Source organism: Lepisosteus platostomus, chromosome 7, assembly GCF_059453375.1.
Source record: "Lepisosteus platostomus isolate fLepPlt1 chromosome 7, fLepPlt1.hap1, whole genome shotgun sequence".
Taxonomy (NCBI): Eukaryota; Metazoa; Chordata; class Actinopteri; order Semionotiformes; family Lepisosteidae; genus Lepisosteus; species Lepisosteus platostomus.
The window spans coordinates 4,905,621-4,927,818 of NC_142617.1; the positions used below are offsets into that span (position 1 = coordinate 4,905,621).

Sequence of the window (22,198 nt, forward strand, 5' to 3'; positions counted from 1 at the left end):
GAGAGAACTCCAGCGTAAGATTATGGCATCAGTGGGAAAAAGTGAAGATTTTGGATAAGCTGGAGGTCCACAGCTTTCACCCTTCAAAGGTCCATGTTTAATGGTTATTTCCCACGTGTAACCGTGTCTTTATTGTAGTACAATATGATTATATACACAGCTGAGTTCGGGTAGGGCCACGCCTTTGTGTGTAACTCTACAGGTATCTGGGCTGCACGGGTTTGTCCACAGCTGTGATCACAGACCCTCTTTACCACACAAGGGGTGTCATGTTCCTCCGACACCGGTTTGCCAAACACTCGCATTTGTAGGAGCACAACCCCTCCGCCCTGCACAGGCGTCGGCAGAAATTGCTGTACTGATCTAAACTAAGCAACGCCGAATAGTTATGTTTATCTTGGTCACGTGACAGACGAAGAATCAAAATCTTCATCCATTCTCAGAAAGCACAAGTCTGCTTTCATCTATCCAGCCAATTTCTCATAGTGTCTTCCACTTCCAGGTCAGGGTCACAGATGAGCCAGGGCCTAAAGTCCACTTTAACTTCACTGTAAATAAAAGTTTGATCATTTTCACTCAGGAACAATATTATTATTACATATGAGTATTTATATTTATATATCATCTAAACAGCTAATGATGCTCCTTTGTTAGTTTTTCTAACAAAGTAGTCCCATACAAGATATATATTTGGAAGGCTTGTAACTGATTTACGTCCTGCCATCTCACCAGTTTAAAGAAAAATTCACTTGTTTGACGCAGAGCACAAAGATGTTTTTGTTTCATTAAATTCTTTTCCTATACAAATAAGGGTCTTGCAGAACTGCCCCACTTTCTCTCATCCTTGTGAAAACAGGAACTACTCTCCACAATAGAATTGCTTTCATTTAAGAGAGAGCCCTTTCATATACGGAGATGAAAGAAAACTCCAGTAGGCTTAAAAAGCTTACAATAAGTAGCATTTGCAGTCCAATCCATTATCATTAGAAATCACTTGCTTTTCAAATTCAAGGCATTTGATTTGATTGTATTATTTCTTTTGTATCTCTCGCATTTATACTGCTCAGGCCACCACAATAAAAAATAAAGCGCTAAACAGAAACTTCCAAGATTAAAATAAAGCTATTAAGATATAATCTAATAAAATATTTTAAAATATGTCTCGAGAGCACTGAAAACAATGTCACATGATAGAGAATGAAACTAGAAAAAAAAAGTCAGAAATCTTTCCTCAGTTTCCTCTGTTCTGTCAGTTTAGAGGACAGGTCACTGAACAGCACACACCTCCTAAACGCAACTGATTAATGTTAGAAGACCTTAACCCTTAATGCTCAGAGCAACAAAAAAACACATTTATAAAATCTTTTTGAAAAAACACAGTTATAATTAGCCATATACTGCAGCACAAGTAGGGTGAAAGACGGAGACATTGCTTTTATGATGGCTGTCAAGCGACTGAGAAGCCGGTCACTTATCGGAGACCCGAGGGATGGTCACAGTGCTGACAACAGTATATTCCAAAGCCACAAAAGCACTGTGTGCACTAATTCATCGTGAGAAGAGAATAAAGGTCAGGAGCCGGACTCGAGGAACAGGAACGTGCTGAGCCCTGGCCACACGGCGTTTAGGATCATTTTCCACATCCATTTTGTGAGTTTCAGGAAGCTCATCTGTCCCCCTTTCCGTTAAATGGCGATTTAGTCCTTTTAAAAGCTCTCAGCTACATTAACTTCCATCCGAAATAAAACATTTATTGAGGCTGGCCAGGGTGAGTGATGACAGGTGATAAAATTGCACCGCGCAGGTTACTCATTCTGAGCATCAACTGTGCAGTGATGTATTTAAAAAGAGCAGCGTTAGTGGAGATGTATTTAAAAAGAGCATTGTTAACGCACAAGAGATTAGAAGTGTATTGACATTCACAAAAAGGTCATCAGCCTGCAGTTTAAATCTGTTTGTGCTTCATTGTCTGAAGGCTTGTTAAAGACCAAACAGAGCATTATGGTGAATGCACTATGAAACAGTAGTTGGGATTAACCGAGTGCCCATTAATTTTCATTTTCCTGCTTAATGTAACACCAGGTCATAATGAAGTACTTTAATATTTACCAATCAGCACATCCATTATCAAACATTATAAACTATTACCTTGTCTTATATCTCCACCACACTGCTCTTTATTATCATGCAGTCTATGACTGTGTATTCATACTGACTCTTCTCTATGTATTTGTGTCCATCAGACGGACTGTCAGACAGATTCGTTGAAAATCTGCTTGCTCACATCTTCACACTGGCTTTGCATTCATCAAATCCATGGTCTGCCAGCACTCTCCCTCATACATACTCAATTTATATTTCTGATATCCATGGATCAGAATGAACTCATTACCCATCCAATTCACAGAAAAATGCCTCCGTCACTGCTGGTCAGTTTTAGATATCTGCTTTCAAATACGATGCTGCTCTTCTTTTGACACAGAGTATCCTTATTTGATTTGATGCAGAAGTGGTGAACAATCATTGTGATTAAAGGCACTAAAAAAATCTCATTTGTATTGGTATTGAACACAGCAGGCGCAGGAAAGACGATGCATTACTTGGAATCCTGGTGGTTTCCTACTGTGAAAGATCAATATTTGTATAGTGCTTCAGGTTCCTGCACGTAAGGGAGCAGACAAGCTCTAGTGAGATCCAGGAGCCTCAGTGAGCAGCTGCCCTTTCATTCTTCTCTGATGGTGTCCCAAATATCAGGATTCTTTCAAAAACACTTTTGTTAAAATACACTGTAACTCAGTCCTGACCAGACTCTGTGATGGAGAGAGGGACCACAGACCTTCCACTCACACATTTGCTCATGTTTGGATTTTTGTATTATTCTTTTATCTGTTGTTAATACTTGACAATAATGAATGTCGATAATAATAAAAACTGAAAAACACTGAAGACAAATCGGAGAAAACACAAAACCTTCAAAACCTTTAAACAACACATTCAGGGCTGTGGGTCGAGTGTGCAGCTCTCTTGTTGATATAATAATAATAATAATAATTGCTTACACTTATATAGCGCTTTTCTGGACACTCCACTCAAAGCGCTTTACAGGTAATGGGGACTCCCCTCCACCACCACCAGTGTGGAGCCCCACCTGGATGATGCGACGGCAGCCATAGTGCACCAGAACGCTCACCACACATCAGCTATCAGTGGGGAGGAGAGCAGAGTAATGAAGCCAATTCATAGAGGGGGATCATTAGGAGGCCATGATTTGGTAAGGGCCAATGGGAAATTTGGCCAGGACGCCGGGGTTACACCCCTACTCTTTTCGAGAAACGCCCTGGGATTTTTAATGACCACAGAGAGTCAGGACCTCGGATTAACGTCTCATCCGAAGGATGGCGCCTGTTTTACAGTATAGAGTCCCCGTCACTATACTGGGTCATTAGGACCCACATGGACCGCAGGGTGAGCGCCCCCTGCTGGCCCCACTAACACCTCTTCCAGCAGAAACCTTAGTTTGTATTGTATGATATGTATTGTGGCACACAGCTGGAGTCAACATTAAATACTTCTCGTGATCCAAAACCTACACTGGCCTGAAACGCACTCTCACTTCAATACCATTTTTACCAGATGTACCTGCTGAATGAAAATTTTCCATAAAGAAGCTTTTGCAATGGTTGTGATTGTTTCGGACTCAGACTCGGAACATTTTCAAATCTGATTTCTGGATGTGTTCAGAGACGGATGGCAGGATTGCTCTGCGAAAGGCCCAGCTAGGGTTAGGGTTAGCATTTCCCACTCCTTAGACATTTTTTATGCTGAGTGCTGGATTTTGGGTCCCAGTGGAAAAGTAGAATGAGTGATAATTTGTTCCTATCTGAAACTTTTTTCCGGAGACTTTTGTTTCCGCTCAGTGTTGGAGTTTGGGTCCTAAGCGAACCTTAGGACTACAGGTAATTTGCTTTATCTGAAACTTTTTCTCTGGAGACTTTTGGCAACTTATATTGTGTATCGCACCGTTCCCTACTTAAAATCCCAAACTGACAGAGACGAATAGTTCTAGAACAAGAATACCTGTTGTACTGGGTTAAATATCTTAATTTTGTCATTTAACGTGCAAATACAGTTCACAACTAGGAGCTCAGTGCGAAGAGCACCCTAACTGAAGAAACTGCTTTCTGTTGTATCGTATGGCGTTTCCATTGCCATTGTATCTGTTGTTCTTTAAAGGGGGGGTTGTGCTTTCGAATAAAAAACAAACCTTTTGATTCCTAAAATACCTGGCGTGCTGTAAATATAACAAAGTCACGGCAGAATAAATTCCATTCCTGGGATTATATACAGTATAAAAAAGGCAAGTTACTTCCGTGTCCTATGGAAAAAAATTACAGTCCTTCAACCAGCTTTCATTCGCAGGTCTTTGAGCAACTGCATTGTCTTCCCCACTTCAGAAAGACCAGAGCAGGGGAAAAAACACAGAGTGAGCAAGAGGACGCTTGAAAGGCTCTGAAAGGACTGAAAGGCTCTGGCTCCGCTTGGTGTGTAGAGGTTGTGTTGGGGGCACTGGTCCGGCCCTCCATGTCTGACTGAAAGAGCAGGCGCGATCCCTCTCCCCTTCTGTATCCTGTATCCTGTATCCTGGTCCCGGAGCAGGCGCTGTGTCTGCCGCTTTTCCAGATTTCTGTAAAGCAGCGCGGCACCCAGAGAGCCAGAAGGAGCTGCTGAACTGCTCCGGTTTAGCCAAACAATTTCGCTGGCTTTGCTCATTAAGAGCCGAGCTGCAATGCAGGCCTGCGGATATGCCAGCCCTCCAGGACCAGGACTGCCCACCCTTGGTACAGAGGAGTGCCGCCAAACGAGACTGCAGCAATATCTCCAGGTAGCCAACACGCCATGAGCATGTCTTCTCCATTAGAGAAGACAAAGAGAGATAGCTACACAATTAAGAAGCACTTTGAAGGCAATTTACAGACAAGGCTCCTCATTGGGAGACTCGGGAATTATTGATGAGATTATTTCGTTAGGGACAGAATGAAAAAGGAGAAAATTCAAGTGATTAAAGCAGAGGTCTGCTGTATTAAGTCAGACTGTTTCATATTACATGTGCTTGTGCTAATGTGTGCTAATGCCTTCTCATTGCTAATATATTCAAGTATAGCATGTCACACTAGTACAACACACAATGACAAGAGAGGCAGACTGGAAGTGATACAACTTCCAGTAAACAGGTACACAAGTATCTGCGTAGCAAAGAAATTAGAAATACTAATTTTATTCACATAAATAACTGAGATTTTAAGAGTCAAAATGATGACTGTTCTGGTTGAACTGGAAAAGTACTGCTTTTCTGTTCAGCGCACTGCTTCGCTGTGCAGAGCGTTAATACTAAAATAGATCCGCGCATGAAGACGCACACACGAAACGTGACTGTCTGGTGTTCTAAAAATAACACAAACACAGGATCTCCCCCCCCGACAAACCCCCCCGGGAGACGAGAGCAGGCCAGGAGAGCAAAAGCACGGCTTTCTGCCGCCGTGGCTTGGCGGTGTGGGGGACGGACAGCGACCGAGTAAGCAAGACGGGGAAAAATAAAAAAACAGTTTCACATCACCCCACATCCAAGCAAAACAGCACTTCTTTGAACAAAGGAAAAAAAAAATACGGAAAGGCTAAAAATAGCAATAGCCAATTGAGTTCCATGAATCACTGTCACAGTATCCAGGCACATGCTAATGGATTCTCAAACTAAGCTCTGTCTTTTTTTTTGCGAGACCTGACGCACGAGGAAACCCGAATGAGCAGTCTTCACAGTGGGCGACAGACAGAGTGGGGAAAGGCCATGCAGGCTGTTACTCTTAATAAAGCGAGGTGAATGGTTACTGTTATCGCTAGGAGTGTGTGGGTATAAATGTTTGAAGTGCCTGGAATTCTATTCTGGGTTCAAAAGACAGAGACAGGACATTTTGGACCTTTTTTTGTATTCCAGTGTAAGTTTCTGGGTTACAGATCTCCTAAGATTAAATTGAAAGCATTATTAAGAAAATCAGACAACTAAAAAGCTGGCTATTCCTAAATTCTGTTCTGAACATTGGTCTACGATTTAGAATCACCCTATCCCAACACTTAAAACCATTCTGCTTCCTCAGCCAACAAAATGTAGTCCACATTTTTATGTTTCACTGTATCACCTTGGCACCATCTTGTGGTTACACTTGCTGAAGATACAATATTCCAAATGAATTAATACACTCAAGTAACATTAATAAATAACAAGGATATGTGAATGTATCTCTCAGCTTTTTACATAAATCACTCCGAAACTTGGAGAGAAGGAAACGATGTTCTATAATGCATCTCCTATAATACTTTCATTTCATTTCTTTAGGTCTTCTGACCTACAAACTTTCTCAGATATAAAATGTCAGTTTGCTGCACCCTCAAAAAGCTCAAAAGTAGTACTTATCTGAGGAGATGAGTTACTAAATCAGTGCAAAACTAATCCAAGTAGATCCTATAGTTTTGCATCCTTTCACCCATCCATTTTCTAAGTGCTTTATCCAATACAGGGCTGCGAAGGGGCCGAAGCTTATTCCTGCAAGCCATGAGCACAAGGCAGGACACATCCTGGACAGAGCGCCGGTCAATCGCAGGGCACAGAGACACAGATATACTATAAATGTACACACTCAGACCAGGGCCAATTTTATAACATTAGGTTGTGTGTCGGTATTGTATTGAGAACTATAAATGCTAAGCACTTCCTACCTCACATTTATTTCCCCAAGTACCAATCCAAGCTGCAAAATTGCTAACAGAGGCTCACCAACAATGTCCTGCAAGCAGTGAATTGTTCCTCTGAGTCTTTTTTCTTTTGCATTAGAGGAAAATGTCATTTCACATAAACTAACCACATTTGTTTGCAGTTTAAATTAGCATTCCCTTTCGTGATCTTCTCTCATCACAACCCCAGCATCTCGCTGTACACCGAGTCCCTGCCTGGGTTTTGTTGCTTAATTGGCGTTTATCTGAGATGCGCTTATATGATGTAAATGGAAATCCCTGCAGAGCTGGAATCGGAGTGGTAAATGCGATTTTGCTTTCCTCTCAGCCTATTAAAACAATGCCCCCTATAACACTGATTGGCCCTTTGTTGTCAGGCAGAAACCGTACATCCAAACAGAATTAGAGATCTTTTGTTCTTTTAGAAGACTGCAGCTCTGCTGAGAAATCAGAAATGGTTTCTATTTAGGTTACTTTAAGGATCAAGAACCTTGTCTAAACTAAAACTAAACTTCCAAACTTCACTTGTCCTCTTTATACTTCCAATCCTACCAGAAAATCTACATTCCTAGATGTATACCATAGAGTAATAAGTTTCCTCAGTCCAGTTCCAGTGATGCACACCTCTCTGAAACACTGCCTAGCCTGCAGTGTGGTCTGACATCCTTTTCTCTCAGGGTTACCAACAAGGAGCCAAATGCATGTTTTAAAAAGACACTCTTCAGCATGTGCATCTGTGTCAGGCCCTGCATCACAAGACAGAGAGTCTGACTAACTAGAGAGCTGCTGCTTTGTGACTGTTTTATTCCTGTGCTTGATGTCGTATTGCCTCTGTGGCAAGCCTGCCGGTTTCAACATGCGCCCTGCAGAGACGTTCCTCTGTCGGTGCGGCACTAGCATCGGGCCCCTTTATCGCCTTAGCTCTGCCTTACCTGCTGCTCTGACCATCCCGGGAAAAGCTGAACCTGTTCCGTGCGTGGGTATGAAAAGCACAATCTGCTGATTCTCTTTTTCTGTCTCGTATTTTTTTTTCTCTCTCTCTCTCCCTCTCACTGCTTCGGGGAGCACGTGTTTTTAAAGATCCCAGCAAGCCCTTTGTCTTTCTTTTCTGGAACACACAATGAATTTTCTACATTCTTTTTCGTCTGTAAAAACTATACCAAGTGAAACCCACTCATTTGAGTTCTGGTTTCTATGGTAACCAGGAAAGAATTCAACCCCATAGAAAGCTCTCCCAGGTTGCATGTGGCCTGGCCTTGGAATATCTGTCATTACCGTACCACAACATCAGGGTTTTCAGCATTGTCTTTGAAAACAGAAAAAAAACTGAAGAAGCGCAACAAAGGTTTTAAAGAGACTATGCTCATCTCATGCTTTATTTAGTGAGAGCACTTTTGGCAGCTCATACTACTTTACACCGGACTTTCTTTCATTATCTGAGGGCAGAACACATCAAACAAAATAAATTAAAAGCAGCTTTTAATTTTGCCTATTTAAAATGGAATACCATGACAAGATATTTCATCTGCTCTTCTTTTCTTATATAGTAGGTACCTTGGGAATGGAAAGCCAAGCCAGAACATGAGTTTAAAATTTAGTACAGTACTGCAAGTTTTGAGACAAGTTGAGGATGCAAATTTCTGTTCCAGCATCTACAGTTTTGTGAGCTTCTTCTCCATGCTCGTCTTTGCTATGGTTTCTGGGCTCCTCCTCTATACCTGGTTACTGATGGGGTGCCATGTGGTCAGGGCACAACCCCCATCCTGTCATGGCAGACAGGAACACATTGACTGATCCACTGTGTGTACGTACAGCAGCAAAACAAATGAAGCAGAACTAGCCAGCAGCCATATCACCCTGCAGCTCACAACTGGCAACCCACCGAAGCTAAGCAGGTGTGAGCCTGGTCAGTACGTGGATGGGAGACATCCTGGGAAAAACTAAGGTTGCTGCTGGAAGTGGTGTTGGATTGGCCAGTAGGAGGCACTAACCCTGCGATCTGTGTGGGTCCTAATGCCCCAGAATAGTGACAGGGACACTATACTGTAAAAAGGTGCCGTCCTTCGGTTGAGATGTAAAACCGAGGTCCTGACTCTCTGTGGCGTTTCTCGTGGTTGGCATCCTGGCCAAATTTCCCAATGGCCTTTACCATTGATGGCCTCCTAGTAATCCCCATCTATGAATTTGCTCCATCACTGAGCATGGAGAACACAGCAATGCCTCTGCAGTCTCGGGCGCTTAAACCAGTCAAGCAGCCTGCCTCCACACTCCAGCCCTGCTGCAATTAATCTAGGGAGGAGCAACCCCTAGCTCCGACTCCGACAAGAAGACACTTTCTTCCTTCTTTTTCTTAGAAGTCTAGAGTGCTTACTGATGGCCCTCCAGCTGCTTTAAAGCCAAGCCTTTCATCTTTCACCGAACCCCCTGCAAACGGCACTGCGGTTGTGTGCTTGTGCGTGCCTCGAAGTGGCTGTGGGATGCATCTGCTACGGACAGATACTCACAACGGCATTGCAGGCGTATGCTGCCATCATAAATGTTTCATCCAGCACAACTCCGGGCCGGCTCTGCGGTTCCCAAGCCACTGCTGTTGGGAAGGAACTACGCATTCACAAACGCATAAACACGAAATGATATTGATTTTAGCTGAAGGCTCAATGTAGCATTGCACATTAAAGGTACTGTCCCCCTTGTCTCCAGATCCACTTTCTGTCCTCTGTTAGTTTCTCTTCCGTCTTGCTCGTCCACTGTTACGCTGAACGGTTCATTTGCAATACTCCTCTTCTCAGCTGGAAGAGGCTTTCAGGTTACTGCATAACAGAGAAGCAATCTCTACCTAATGTTCACCTTGACACTGCTGCTGCCTTTGCTTGATTCAGTGTGACAAAACATTGAGCTTTAGTCTGCAGCTTTAACTATTGTCCAGTGAAGCCAGGTGCTCCAGTTCTTGAGGAAAACTGGTTTTCCAAAGGTTTTGTGGTTCTGTGGCAGGACTCTCTCTCTACTGCTGAGCCACTGTGTCACAAATTATTTAAATTCTCTGTGCCCTGTTCTTCAGATGTGATATAAAACCTAGAACCTATTTTGAAAACACGCCAGCATGAAGTGGCGGAGCTTTTCTTCAATGTGTATGCACTTTAAATCAAGTTGGATAAAACCATTTTCCAAATTTCATTAGAGAAATGATAGCTATTCTTTAAAAGCAAAGGGTGATAAGTATATTCAGAATGCAATGTGTCTCGAATCAACTCTTGAACTTGGACTCAATACAGGAATTGGAAATATGGTGTAGTATAGAGGAGGGCTGTCCAGCCTAATTAAATTGGGAAGACTTGCAGATTGTTCAAACACTCCAATTAAATGCATTGATTCAGCAAGAGCAACGGATTTTCACATCTGCCACAGGTTGTTGATCACTCATTAAGCATTCTTCTCCTAGATCACTAGCATCAGACATGTCAGAATAAATCTTTTTATTCTTGATTTCCATCACCCAGGAAATCCATTTGTTGTGGCAATCCATCCAGTTGAGAGAAAAAATTGGGCTGCAGATAAAAGGAAAAAGTGACTAGATTGTTATTCTTTATCGATGTATGACCTGAGCATTTCTGTTCCAAAGAATCTATGAAAGTCTAAGAAGAGAAGGTGTATGTTAACATCAAATGAAACATGTTAACTTTCCCTGAAGGCACGTATGTTTGGGCCCCTAAAAAACAAACCCCTGACCGCTACTAGAAAGAACAGTTTTACTCCATTTTGTGCCAGGTATTTTGTTGTAGATGTAAAACCCCTCTGTCAAGGGTTCTTCCTTACAGTATATTAACTGGGGGGCAGTAGCTGCCAGCATTTGTCATGAACAGCGAGGCATCTTTAGAAATTGCTGCTTTTCATTATTCATGCTCCCTCAGGCCTCCATTACACATGCCTGTGTTGTGTCTTTGTCAGCCTTGAACAACGGGCTCATGCTCACATCACATCGCTTCAGGTTACTGGCAGAAGCCCGCATTCGGAGAGCATGACGCTCGTGGTCTTTAGTGGTTCTGCCACATTGCCTTAACGGCTCTTGGAGTAATGCACCGGAGGAGCGGACAGGTTTTCTCATTCCATTGAGCATTCAGTGTTGTCCTCCCGATTACTGGGCTACACGTTTACAGCACACCTGTCACCTGTACACCATAAATCAATACAGATGCAATCTGCATTGCATTACCTGGAATGCAATGATAATGTCAACTGTAAACCACTGATCATTCTTGCAGCACGTCCATTCCAGACACGAGCACTCGTGTTTCCTCTGCTTTCAGTTTTTATGGCTTTATTATTTTTGATCCTTCACGAGTTTTACATCATGATTGTCTGCCAAAAAAAGCTGCCCAGCTTAGCCATCAAAGCATTCAAGAAGCTGCCATATGAGATTTTGGGACTGACAGACTACAAGTAACCAAATGAGCTAGACGGACTGAATACATTTGGAAGCCGTATTGGTCTACATTTCTTTCCCCTGACACTTGGAGCAAAACTGAAATGTCATCAAATGGCATTTTATGTCACTTTGGGGGGAAAAAAAGGTCCAGAAAAAAAAATCAAGCTATAATAAGTGATCATCAAAGACGCCACATTCCCACGTCAAAGATCCTAACACAAAGCAAGAACAGTGCATTAAAAAATCTTTTCATGTTCGTTTCACATGCAAGCTGCTTATCCTTAAAATACCCTGAAAAGGTTCTAATGGAAAGAAAAACGTCAAGCACAGTCTCATGCTTGTAAATGCCATTACCAGTGTGATCCTGGGATGACAAGTTTGCCAGAGAAGACTAATAAATTATTATTGAACATCCTTCACTCGTTAATCAGCCCTGTTAGAGATGGTTAAATGCAGTCTTTAAGAAAGGAGGCGTACAGACGAACGGCTCTTTTGACCAGCACTGATAAGATCACTGCAAGAACCCCCCCAAATCATCTCCTTACATTAGCTGAAGAGCCAAAATGTTGCGTTTCCTTTCTTCTCTTGTCAGCACGGAATAAACCTTTACTTGTTCCTGAGCGGTATCGATACTGCCTGTAGAAGATCTTTCGAATTTAGACAGAATCCAGACAGACAAACATTAAGATCTCTGCAAAACAAAAACAACAACATGAGAACTGCAAACAGCCAACACATTGTGGACCGTTCCCACATGAAACACGCGGCCCGGGCTGCAGCCGACTCTGTCCCAGATTATCCTCATCAGCCTCCATACCCACAGATAAGATGCTCACGGAGGACATTCATTTTCAGCTGCAAGGCATGTTAGGAGAAACTGTTAAATTGGATGAGAGACATTAATGAATCATAAATAAAAGCAGAGACTTCGAAATCTCATGTTGATGTGGGAGCTCAGTTCTTAAAGGTTAAATATGAATTTATTATCAAAGCTAAGGAAAAATCTTCTTGGCAATTACAGCTGTTTTTCTTAGAGTTTAGTGTTGCAGGTAATTAGCATGGGTTTTTCTTTCTGTCTCTTCGGTTTCACAGACCTCTTTGATAATGGAGACCAAAGCTGCAGTGTTTCTACACCCTGAAGAAGCCCTGAATTAAGCTGAACCTTCACCCCTAACTGCCCATCACAAAGTTCAAATCCTCACTTGAAGGAAAAAAATTTCCAAGCATTTTCTCCATGCAGAGGAAAGTCGTCAATAAGTGCGAGGTTTGTGACTGTGCAATTAGTGGTTTGGTCAAAAGTTTATTTTTTAAATCATGGCCAAAGCATTGGATAAGTACAATATGTCAAAACAAACCACTGCATCTCAGTCCTGCATGCTGGACTTCCATTCTTTATAGAAGGCATTCCACGGAAACAAAGGAAGTCTGTCCATTCTTAATAAATAAAAGTGCTGTGTACTGGAATGCAGCTGGTGTCTATTTGTTTATTAAGTGAAATATGTGAGGTGGCAATGATTTCTGTAGGCATGAAGTTTGTTCCATACTGGCACAATAACCTATTACTCCCATTTCATCTCAAATTTAATACAGATGCAGAATGGGAATATATAAAATTTCTCATTCAAATGTACACAGTGCGGTCTAAATGCACAGGGTGCGTGATGCATTTTGGAATACTGCATGCTTAGAACTGCTCTTTCTGATGTGCAATAGATAGCCACAGCCTGTGCATGCAAACCACATGAATAGCTTTTAAGTGATTTTAAAATCCATCTCAAGCACTAAAAGTAAATATGGTGAACAGCCCCAAACTTGCACTAACAAGACATCTCAGCTCAATCACTGTAAAACACAGAAATGTTCATAACTAATAGTAGATTTATTTGAGCCTTTTCACAACTCGGTTACAATAACCAGCTTTATAAATGAATGACATGTCACGCATTGATTTTCAGGCTTCAGTGTTATTTATCACTGACTTGAAGGTCGATCCTGAAGGACAAGGAATTAATTTTTTTTTTCAAGTACAACATAAGGATCCTATCGTCATCCATCTGTAAACTTCAGTTGCAGATCACACCCTTAAATTGAAATGGCTTGTTTTCTAAGCAACCCTTGCATGCATTTTAACTTTCCAGCTTCACTTCAGCTCCCCACACTGCTTGGGGATATTTTATCCTGGAGCAGCTATTTTAACTTTTAAAAGGAAGCAATTAAATTTTATTAGCTTGCATAGTGAAACGGAATACTGCTCTAAATTCGCAGCAAGGCTCCTTTCCTGCCTTTGAATCCTGAGCTGTAGGGACTGATAGCACTTAGCTGCCAAGAACAAAACTGAGCACTGCTGCGTCTACACTGATAAAGATCAAGGGGAGATGTTTGAGGCTGCACATTGTGCAGGACCTGACAGTTGTGACAGCGTGCTGCCTGCCACTGGCAATGACAGATGTCCAATGGCTTCAATACCTCCTCCCTCCATGACTTCCCTCATGCTAACAATTACGGCTTCAATGCACCTAGCTACATTTTTTGGGTGTCTTCATCCTCTGACTGGAGCTGCCAGTTGAAATGAGTGACCAAATATCAGCAACTCAGTCAAGACATGCCTGTGCTGGACTACAGGGAAAGTATAGGGAGTATATACTGTACCTACTGAACATTTTGACTGTTTACGTGATTACTGAAAAAGATGACTTTTTGTGCAATTACAATTTTTCATATCATCATATATGGTTTACTGCAAATACATTGATATGGTTTACAATTAACCTGAGTGGTAAGACTAAACATGAGCTACCAAGCTTCTTTCTTCTAAATCATTGCTCCTCTCATTCATCAAATGGTACTTCAGATTCTTTCCATTTTGCCAGCGTTCGCTACATCTGTTCCCGTCAGAGTGCCTACAGCTGCGGCTACCTCGAACACTTCACATTCACTGCTGCGCCTTTGGGATACTTCCCCCAAATCCTCACTTCCACTGAGGTCATTCCAAGTTTTTTAGTTCATCCACCTGGGCTCCGATTTCAAAACTCGGGTGCATTTTGGCCTCCTCTAATAATGCATGAAAAACACTCATTCATGGTTAATTAAAACCAGCTCTGAAGGTCAAGTGGCTGAAAACATAAGGAGCATTATTTATGTTTCAGTTTCCACTTTTTTTCTTGTAGTTCACAAACTGATTGCCCTGGAGATAACGGATATACAAAATCCAGAGGGTTATCTCCAGGAAAACCACAACCACAAAAGATAACAGGATCACTAAACATTTACTAATCAAACAGCACAACTTTAGTGAGTCACAAATGTGACCAATCACTACTGAATGTCATGCACCTATTTTGGTCAATAAATGTTCAATTCACAAGTCATGCACAGGGTTTTACTATGATCTAAACAAAAGCCGAGTTCCCAAACACTACGGATTTAAATATGAGACAAATCTACTGTTTACTAAAATTAGAGACTGTTTTAATGTGGACGTGCATCATGCCAAGCTGTGCCATGCTTGAAATAACATCAGAATAACCACTTTAATTGTATTTAAAAAAAAAAAACAGGCTCAGTGTCTCACCTTGAAATAGCTAGTCTCCTGAAAATCTCATACTGACATAGATGCCTTTTCTCAGTCAATCACTCCAAGAGCATTTGGTAATGGTGCAGGTCTCTAGAAATCTAGCTCAGTTCCATTTTGCTGCAGGCAGCTCCTGGGGAAATAGAAAATGCTTTTCTCTCCTGACTAACACAGCTGTCACCTCCATATATTTTTAAGGAGAGCCAACTGACTCATGTTAATTCTCAGACAGTGAAGAGGAGTACCAGGAAAGTGAATTATACCACCTATGTGAGATTAGGGTGTCACTTTTAAGTGGACACTAAACTTCTCTCACAAAGTCACACTTCTCAGTCAATCACTTCCACAGTCTCTTATGCCTTACATCTAGAGACGTGCTTGAAAGGTTGATTTGCACACTGTACTCAGAAACAACAAAGCTTTTTTGGGATTTACAATGTTCTCACAATGCAAACCACTGAGAAATCTGAATAATCTAAGGTCCGTAAACCTTAGCCCAGAAGTCAAGCTGCTAAGCCCTTGATGTATGTAAAAGAAAAAGATGCTGATTTAGAAGCAGGAAATGATTAAAGCAACAACTTCAGCACATCCAGGCAAAGATGCCAACCAACGCACCAATGTTATCTTCCAACTTCAGTGGCCAGGCTAAAGCCCAACACATTAATACCAATACAAAAAAGAGATCAGCCCAGATTCACAATACTCAAAAATAGCTTCACCTTCTATTTTATCAACCACTACATTCCAAAAAACAATCTGAAGAGGCTGTGTGTGTGTTTCAGGCTGTGAACATGCAGAATGCCCACCAAATATATTCTGCAACTGTGTTATTGCAGATGCTGCAGCAGATAACATGTAATTAATTTTGAAGGAAAATACAAATTATCACAAGAAAGATCTGCAAGTACAAGGAAGTTCAATTAACTAAGGGGGGCACTGGAAAAACATTGTATTTTAGAATATAATTACAGCATAATTAAGTGGTCTTGTGTAATACAACACTGACTATGGAAAGTCGAGATTCTGGCAGCAGAGAAACAGCTCAGGGATAATTACCTGGCGCTATTCAGGACTTCAGAAAACGAGAAAAACATCCTAGTTCTGGCACTTGAAAGAGGATGGATTTACAAAACCATGACTCAAACAATAAATACACCTGCAAAGCAACAAGTGAAGGTCTATTCCCTGCTGAAAAGAGAAGAACAGAAACACAGCGTTTCAGCTGTGGAGCCTTCTTCAGGTGTGAGAACTGTCTTTTCAGCAGGGAATAAACCTATACTTGTTCCTTTGCAGCCTACGCACGCAGCTACTGTACAGCACCTACCTGAACTACTGTATGTATATGCTCTTTTCAGCATGGAATAAACCTATATATATATAACATACTGAGGTGGACTAATTTTTAACCCTCTAGTAAGTCCTTCCTTATTATTGATTATGACTCACCCCTGGCTGACACAGGGTGAAGGAATGGCTTGCTTCGTGCAGTGTTCGCTATTGTGTGCGCTCTTACTTTTCGTGTAAGAAAACTTGTGGTTCAGACTTTATCATGGGCGCTAAAGGTGTTAAGAAAACGAAAATTGTGAGTGTGTGTAATTACACAAAAACCAAAGTATGTGGTTACTTAGGCATGGTTAATGTTGTCTAGTTATTATTGCTTCTTTCGTCTTTTCTGGGGGAAAAAAGTACATTTGTGGATTCTGGAACAGATCCCAATTTCTGCCCCATAAGAAATAAAGAAAACAGGTGTACCAATGTTCGCTATACTGAAGGGTTTCTGGGAACAAATGATATTCGTAAAAAGAGCTATGGGTATACATATATTTGTGGAATAACGATATGCCATGCTGGCCATGGAAACTCCTTTTCATTGGTGAATGCAACCTGCTTTACTCAGAAGGCTATGATTTCAAAACAGCCCATCTGATGTAGAACGCCTGTCCACTGAAGATGAAGGAGGAATCCTAAAGGTTTCTTGGCCATATACAGGAGGTAAGTCCTGGCCTATCGCGTTATTCTGTGCCCAAGAGTAAACCAACCGTCCCAAGTGCGAGCGAACTTAAGTTTTCACACTTTCCGGCAAGCGTTCGGCACCAGGAGAGATCCTCTTGGCTGGCTTCCCAGAAACCTCTGGCAGCTGAGTGCCCTGCTGGCTGGCCCCCTTTCTCTTCCTTTCTCTTCCTTCTCCTCCTCCTCCTTCTCCAGCCTCCCATCCCCTCCCAGGAGGGAAGGCTTTGATCTAAGGCAGAGACCTAAACGAGCAAGTGAACTTAATTAACTGCCAAAGAAACCCAGCCAACTGACTTGCAAAGGAGCATCTCCCCAGTTACTGCTGGGCCGCTCCAATAAAGGATAATGCAACGAATCCAGTGTTGCACACTTCAAAGAATTTGAGCTCACCGTGCTGAGGGCACTAATGCACTGGCCTATGTGAGAAACTGATAGTAAATTAACCGATTACCCTCAGCAAAAAGAAAATCTGATTCCACTCTAAACAACAGAGACCCAACAGAGCTTGTTGCAGCTTCTTGCAGGGAAACTAGAAACGCTTTATGTCACATGTTGACACCAACTGGTCCAGCTTTCACACTTCTCCAAGGTTACTAAGGAAGGCGATGGGGTAGGTTTTCTGCAAGTACATCCCAGCAGCCCTTGCGTGTACTGGCTTGACGTGCCAGAGTCTTATTTACTTGGGAGTGGTGGCAGTGGAGGCCGACGTGACTTTTCCTCCTTGCTGCAGAATTGCCCAGTGTCAATGTCACACCCATCCGCAAGCAGAGCTTTTTTACTCCTGCCTGCTTTGTGAAAACGAGATCTTTTCACAGGAGTGTAAACGTAAGCTGCTCGGTGTCAAATGTTTTATGTGCCGTTCGGAAATGTCCAATAACGTTGTTTTTTTTTTTCTGTAAACGTTCTGTTAACTGTCCCTGCTTTTGCAACACTGCATTTCATCGGTCATGCCAAAAAAGCTCTTTGAAATTGATATGTGTTCCTCCTCCGATAGTTGGAAGGAATCCGACATGCCTTCTGTTCATTAATTATGAAATGAGGTTTTTGAAGTTTTTTGTGGAATTCCCTATACTTGCGACTAGACTGTCTTTCACTGGTTGCCCCTCATTGAGACAAGTTATTGCATAACCATGTATGATAAACCACACGTGTATGATGCAAGTCTCCAGAGTAGCATGGTGGAGTTCACAAGTCATGGGTTTTCTCTGAGTGCTCCAGTTTCCTCTCACAGTTCAGAGGCATGCTGTCTAGGCTGCCCTTCCACCTTGCACGTATTTGCATGTACATTAGTTTACATCCCCTCCAGGGTCAAGTCCTGCTATGTGCCCTGTGACTTTCATATTGGGCTGTGCTTCACTATGACTAGAGAAGAATAAACCCGTTGCTGAAAAGAGTATTAATGAAAGTAGCTTAGTTTCCTCAGGTCTAGACAGTCGCAGGCACCTCTTTCACCCCGATTCTGCCGTTATTCTCAACAGAAGAGAAGAGGACAGGATTGGCCACAGCCTTGCCTGTAAAGGGCAGCCTGCCCATTTTCAGTCTGTCTTAAGGTGCAAAGATACCTGATAAATCATGACACTGCACGGGGGCTGCCAGTGTTTATCCTAATCAAGGACTTAATAAAGGGTTTGTTCAGTCATAACCGCAGTACAAGGCATTACCATAAAGACGGGTGCAGTTTGTATCCTGCATCTCGTTGTGCTTCTCATTTGGGATCATCAGCGGATTCCGCTGTCATCATCATGACAGAACCTCAGACGAAGCCTGGCTGAGTGACTCTGATTTAAAAACCGATGCCAGGCAAGCTCTCTCACAGATGCAGCATCTCCGCTATTATTAGATCTCTCATTTTTACACCTGGTCATTTCTGCAGCTTACAAAAATTGCCATCTGGTGATGTGACAAAATAATGATAATGTAATCACAGCCTCTTTTTCTTCCCTGGAGCTCAGTAAATTCTACCGGCCCCAGAAAAAAAAAAAAAATTGTTTGATTCGGTAACAGGCGTATGGACAGTACCCGTCAGAAAAGGGAAGGCTATGATTAATTAAATCAAGATTAGAAGTAACAAACATTTTTAACAGTAAGATTCACATGGCAGGAGTTTTACTGGTGCTAGTGAATGAAATCACAAAGCCATTTTCACAGTGATGTTGCATATAGATTTGTCTAGAATTGCAGCTCCATACTAAGACCAGGAACTGCAATCGAGATGTAAGTGTTATTGATATGGTTGGTTTTAACACGGCTGCTTTGGGGGATTACAGCCTTGCCATTGAAACTGGGGTGGTGAAGGGCTGTTAGCGTGAGCAATGGCGGGAGAGAACAGTCTAGAGGCTTGTATTAATACCCTAGTTGTCACGATTATAGTCCCCCCTCCTTAAGAGTGCTCCAGCCCTTTCACTTTAGACTTAATTCTGTGCACCTGATCCCTTTTCCCAGCCCACCTTAAAAGCCAGGCGCTGACGCTCATCCTGGCTCTGCATCTGGTTTCCGCACCATGCGAGTCCGGGACTTGGAAGCGCCTGGTCCCGTTCAGGTTTTAATCTTTGTTCCCGTTCCCTGTCCGCCGGTTCCGACCCGGTTCATGGTTTTTAATTCCTTGTTTTGTTGGATCTCCTGGCTTTGGACTTACTCTTGTGCTTTTGGATACCCTCTAAGGATTACTCTCTTGGATTGTTTGCCTCGGCCACACCTCCCCCGTGCACCAGCACACTTCGGACACGCCCCCCTGTTTTCAGCCCCGTATTCCTGCATGACGTTTTCCCAGTGTTTCCCCACTTCTTTGGATTGTGTCGTCCGCATAGGGTCCGGAAAGAACTGTTCGTTACACTAGTGGCCTGGTGTTAGGTGAGAATTAGGACCAAACTTTCTACACAAACCCAGGCTAGAAACAAAATGATGTGGAAAAATAATATTGAAGCACTGTGAAAATTAGGTTCTAGCGAGCAATGAAAACTAGACCATATGCAAGAAACCATGATTTATCGGGTCCTGCTGTATTATGTAAATTCAATCTTCTAGCTGTCTTCTAGACGGAGCTGTCTGGAACAGTGACAGCTGATAGAGCCTGTCTGGTCTCTGCTCTGAGATAGATGGGCAGCAGGCTTCCCGACGCCACCTGGCCTGGCTCATCCTCCATTCAGTTACAAAGAGAAGTCCAGCCTACAAAGAACATGCCAGGAAAACACAGTGCACCTCACTCTTAAGTTCCTTCCAAGGCATACTCTCTGCTACCTTGAGCATGATCTCTTGTAGTCTTAAAAGCAAAACAGTGTGCAATTTGCGATTCTGCCGCAGTCAAGGTATATATATACCCAACTAGCAGACCTAAATCATTAGGTTAAAGCTTACATCTGTCTTTCAACACAGGTGTTTAGACATGAAATTGAACAAAGCTGCTTCTTAACCAATATAGGCGTGATCCACATGAAGGACAATCTTAATATGGAGAAATATATTACGTCATATGTAACTGAAGCAGATATAGTCGTCTTGAACAAATTACTGTTTTCTGTTGAACCACGCTGTTGCAGACCAAATAAGAAAAAAACAAGTTTAACTCCTTTTTAAGTATCGGAGCAACTGGTGGAGGTTCTGCATAAAAGAAGAGGTAGACCTGTTTATAGAAAGCAATAGTTGAGCAGGGAAAGTAAACTAAATGAATATATATTTGTTAGAATACTGAAATAAAACTCAAGGGGCACAGTGATAGGAGTCTGCTATACTCCCCCAAATTCAAACATCCATTATGATAATCATTTATAGTGTAAATGCATCATGTTGATTAGCATCAAAAGAGTTTATCAACATGGGCATACCTATTCCTTTCTGTGTTTTTCAGTCTTGATTTCCACCAGGCTTTACAGTACATTAAATAGGTTAAATCAACTGTTCCAAACTATAATTCACTGGCCCAAATGGTTAAATAAATCAACTAAGAAAAATATAAGGAGAAAGAAAGGACTATACAAAGACTATACATCCAGTTCAAGAAATGCATGATAAATCGACAGAACTTGTAGAAAAGGATACTAAGAAAGCAGAGGGAGAGAGAAAGAAAAGAATACTGTAATTCAGTCTAAAATAAGAAAGGGTTCTTTCAGTATCACAACAGCAAAAGAGCAGGATAGGATGAAATGAAATGTCTTGGATATAACTGGAAAATCTCTAGGCAAAGAGAAAGGACTAATGTCCATTAAATTGATTTTTTATATTATCAAACTCACGGGGTTACCAGGAAAAACACTGACATCTTACCTCATTAAACACAAAATTCTACATTAAGGTGTGCCAGCACAGAAGAGTCACTAGTGTTGCATATACTAGTTTACTAGGAACATTTCAGCTACAGCTCTAGAGCTTCATGGAACTGCACTTAAAGAAACAAAACTCTTCCGACAGTCACACACGACAGGATAATACTCAGTGACCGGAAAATTGCTAATCTTGCTTCAATCCATTAAAAGGGCAACAAAACTGAACCAAGTAATTATAGCCCAAAAGTCTTTTATTGCATGTAGGGTTATGAAAATGATAATTAGAACTCAACTAGAAGGTCATCTGAATGGCAAAAGGATTCCAGTGGATAGCTAAATTGTTTTTGAAAAGGTAAGTCTTTTATAATTAACTTGCTCGAGTTTCTTAAACAAGCAAAAACAGTAATAGATTCAAACAGAACACATAGATATTCAGAAAGCTTTCAATAAAGATAGAATATTTACTCTCTTTAGTGCAGCTGAGTTAGGTTTTCAAGGTAGAGCATGTCCTTGGAATGAGAACTGGTTAACGGACAGAAAACAGAGTACAGATAAGGGGTGAATGCTCAATCTGGGGTCACAGATGCCCCTTCGATGGTGAAACAGACGCTGACCGTCAGGGAATACACAGGTATTTCTGACCAGCAGTGAAGGAGCCAGTGTATCACTGTCGGGGAGGAGGGGAGGAACCATGAGCCTGGAATCTGTTCAAGAAGGTTACCATGCATGAAGAGGCATCCCTATCCGTCGTTCAATGTCCTGTAAGCAGCGTGGAAACGGACTCTTGGGATATGATCTCCCGAGACAACATGTAACCAGAATTTTAACCTCTCCGATGCACAGTGTAAGATAAGGATGAGGCTGATGTCCATTTCTGGGCTTCTGCATTGTACCAGGACCCACGTACAACTAACACAAATTAGCACAATGTACATGGAACACTGCCATTCAACTTTTTTAGTGTTACAGTAAGCCCTCCTCCCCAGCAGCCTGTATTGTCTTAAAGAGAAACAGGATGTTTGTTTGAGAGAGACCCAATTTTTACAGAAAAAAACATCATGTTGCCACTGTCTGACTTAGAAAGAGTGCTGTCATTTTAAGTGGCTAACTCCTGCCTTTAGCGTTTCCCTGGAGCCTGAATGGTGAGGCAAG

At 42.0% G+C, this 22,198-nt stretch overlaps 1 long non-coding RNA gene across 4 annotated transcripts in view; it reads right to left on the minus strand.

Annotated features, from left to right (window-relative positions):
* Positions 1-22,198, minus strand: part of LOC148657958 (uncharacterized) — a 34,031-nt gene that overhangs the window by 1,454 nt on the left and 10,379 nt on the right. For 2 of the 4 annotated variants that reach the window (XR_015940003.1, XR_015940002.1), the window contains 2 exons: positions 14,778-14,910; positions 7,716-14,319 (listed from right to left, as the gene is read on the minus strand). This is a non-coding gene — a long non-coding RNA (uncharacterized LOC148657958). The remainder of the gene's footprint in view (positions 1-7,715; positions 14,320-14,777; positions 14,911-22,198) is intronic. The other 2 variants (XR_015940004.1, XR_015940005.1) reach the window with 2 other exon arrangements.